We start from the raw sequence: 3,747 nt of genomic DNA, 5'->3' as shown, positions 1-3,747 counted from the left end.
TTTTGTATTTTTTAGTAGAGACGGGGTTTCACCATGTTGACCAGGATGGTCTCGATCTCTTGACCTCGTGATCCACCCGCCTCGGCCTCCCAAAGTGTTGGGATTACAGGCGTGAGCCACCGCGCCCAGCGAAATCTTTGTTTTTAAAAGCAGTTAATGTCAAGTGATACACTAGTTCAAACTTCGGCAACCAATCTAAATTCAATAGCTTAGAATCTATGGCCCTAGGGTTCAGCAATGACCAAGAAATATTGACATCTTGAACCAATATTGAAAGGGTTCCAAGAGGTCATGAAAATTTGCCATTAATGAACCTCAAGGGTATTAGAAGCACAAGGGAGGTCTTGGCAGCTGCAATTGATAATTAAAAGAGGGAACAGACTCTTGCTTTGTGCTTTCAGAGTAAAGCAAGATTCTCAGTGAAGGATAGAAAAAGAAAAGTTTTAGTAAAATATAAGCAAAACAGAACTTTTAAATTATTAGAGTGTCTAATACCTTTACTTACTTAAAAGAAAAGTCATGTATATATTTGTTCCCCCATTTTGTGAATTTTTACCATTTCTTAAGGTAGGAATTTAAGTTACAGAGATAAAGCAGACTGATAGAGTTTGGATGTTTGTCCCTTCCCAATCTCATGTTGAAATGTGATCCCCAGTGTTGGAGATGGGGTCTAGTGGGAGGTATTTAGGTCACAGGAGTGGATCCCTCATGAATGGCTTGGTGCTTTCCCCATAGTAATGAGTAAATTCTCACTCTATTAGTTCACTCAGAGCTTTTTGTTCAAAAGGGTCTGGCCTCTCTCGTTCCCTCTCTCATCATGTCACAAACATGCTCACCATAAACCTACCACCATGATTAAAAGCTTTCTCAGCCTTTGCCTGAAACTAGGCATATTCTGGCACCATGCTTATAGAGCCTGTAGAACTGTCAGCTAAATAAACGTATTTTCTTTAAAAATTACCCAGTCTCTGGATCACAAGGCCAAGAGATCGAGACCATCCTGGTCAACATAGTGAAACCCCATCTCTACTAAAAATACAAAAAATAAGCAGGGCATGGTGGCGCATGCCTGTAATCTCAGCTACTCAGGAGGCTGAGGCAGGAGAATTGCCTGAACCCAGGAGGCAGAGGTTGCGGTGAGCCGAGATCGTGCCATTGCACTCCAGCCTGGGTAACAAGAGCAAAACTCCATCTCAAAAAAAAAAAAAAAAAAAAAAATTACTCAGTCTCAGGTATTCTTTTATGCAACACACAGACAGACTTCCCTGAAGAAACTTGAAGTCAAGTTGAAATGGAATAATATTAAACATTCACATAACATAGCAGTGAAAGGATGGCCATATGCTCCGGTGTAGCTGCATCTGCTGCACAGAAGAAAAGTCAGACCTGATGACATCTCAGGCTTCTCCTGTTTTTAAAATTCCAAGATACTACTATTGAGTTGATGCACAGATACACTATAAATAAAAGGGAATACATATATACATATATATGTGTGTGTGTGTGTATACACATACACATGTATCTATACATACAAATAGATGTGTGTATTATAGATGTATACATTATATATCATTTTAAAAAATAATATATACATCTATAATGCATGCATACATATACATGTCTATGAAAGATATCACATGTATTTTTTACATAGCTTTCAACAAGCCCCCATCATTTTTTCCCTTTTAAAGTAAAGAGAAGAATGTATTTGGACTTGAAAAGCCTGTGCATTAAATTTTTTTTTTCTCATTCTCTTTGTGTTCCTATTATAACTCTTGGCAACTTTATTTTTAGGAAAAGGAAGTAATTAACATTGCTTTGGCTCTGGCAATTCTATCTTACTGTTTGCCATGAATAATTTCCAGTTAGTGTGGTGGAGATCGATCCCAATTTCAGGTCCCCGTCTCTACCATTCATATTATATTGGGTAGAGCTTGAGGCAAAAATAGTGAAGAAGGTAAAAATTGTGGGAGTAAACACTGTGACAATACTAAAAGAGTTTTGGTGCTCTCCTTTCCTCTTTCCTTCCTTGGTCCCTACAGTCCCATTTCTGGGCAGTCAGAGGCTGGCTTCCTCTCTGCTCCTTGGAACAATTCCCAGTGATTGTGGTACCTATTGAAAAACCTGGATAGTCCCTTTTTCCATGCATATTTATTAACTGTGTGCCCAGTTATGTTTTTACTGGGAACTCAGATAATGGGAGCCTCTTGCCCTTCAAATATTGGACCTTACTCAGGAATGTATTGGGGAAAAGTACTTGCACAATGTTAGGGTAAGCTCTTTAGGATGCCAAAGGAGGGATATTATCTCTAACTGTTGGGGTATTTTATTTGGGCTTTGAAATATTGCTTTGCAAAAGTGATACCAGATGGAGAGAACAAGTAAAAGCAAGATATGAAGACAGCCACAGGTGACATATACATAATATATGGGTTGTGGTTAATGGGTCACATGATCTGGAATATACGATAAGAAAAAGGAAATTGTGTGCATATGTGAATGAATAGACAAAATAATGAATTCCAGGATAATATTTTCCCTTAACATAAAGCACTTAAACCTTTTGTTAATGAGATCAGCATTCCAGGGACCAGAAGTTTCCTTTTGTGTTGAACAGTGAGTATCAGTTGTCTGACTATAAAAGTAATATGTTGTCAATATGGTTTTTTTTTTTTTTTTGGTATGTGTTTCTTAATATAGGTTTAAAGTGCCTTGGCTAGAGGGTTCCTCTTCTTGAAAGTGAGAAGTTCTGTTTGGTGTGTTTGTAAGAAAAATGGTAATAACACTGCAGTGATAATTAGAATCACAATGCAGAAGGCCTTGGAAGAGAAGTAGCACAGCATTCCTAAGTGGCGCGGCACATGAGGAGCTACTGGATGCTTGCTCTATTGATTTATTGTTTCATTCATATTAAATTTTTACTATAAAGAGAAAATGTAGCACTATAGAAAATTTGAAAATATGGAAAAGCATATAAGAGGATGAAAGTTATGCAAAAGCCATTACTCAGAAGTGATAATTATGTATTTTACATATTGGCTTCCAGTTAAGCATGAACATATAATCCTCCCAAACCCACACACATGTTGACATTGATAGAGGTAGATTTATACTGCATGTAACTTTTTATACTTTTTTAAACTGACTTATACCTCCTTCTATTAACGAGTCTATCAAAACAGACTTTCCTTTACAATGTTAAATTATAAAATTTACAGCAGTGAAATATATCTTTCCATTGCTCTATAATGTATTTCTAAGGAAATATAAAGATTAAACAGATTTATTTTATTTTTATTTCATTTTGGTTGCCTGAATAGAAGAGGCCTACCAGTTGAAGTTGGCTTAATCATGCCTTTATAAGGAAAGCCTGTGGCATTCCGCAGGTGGAAGTAGGCTGTTGTAAATAGCTGTGAGCCCAGTTGCAAGTATAGTATCTGCTTTAATCTACTATAGATTGATAGACTGAAGAGATACAGTTTTATCCCAAAATATCAGGCTTTCAAATCAGCTGCCAGATGGAATACCTGACAACGACGATCTCTTTCATGCATGCCCACCGCTAGCCATCCTACCGCCTTCTCCATCTGCAGCCAATTCCTGTAGCTACTACATCCTAGCCAAATGTTTTTTAGATGTCCTAGTCTGAGAGAAGTAGGAATTGAGATCCTGGTTGTGGAAAAAAGGAAGAGCCTCCAGACTTGTCCCAGCTGAATATCATATGCAGTGGTAGAAGAATGGTTG

The sequence above is a fragment of the Callithrix jacchus genome, chromosome 20 (assembly GCF_049354715.1).
Source record: "Callithrix jacchus isolate 240 chromosome 20, calJac240_pri, whole genome shotgun sequence".
NCBI classification, from domain to species: Eukaryota; Metazoa; Chordata; class Mammalia; order Primates; family Cebidae; genus Callithrix; species Callithrix jacchus.
The sequence above is the reverse complement of the archived record's forward strand: the minus strand, read 5'-3'. Positions refer to the sequence as shown.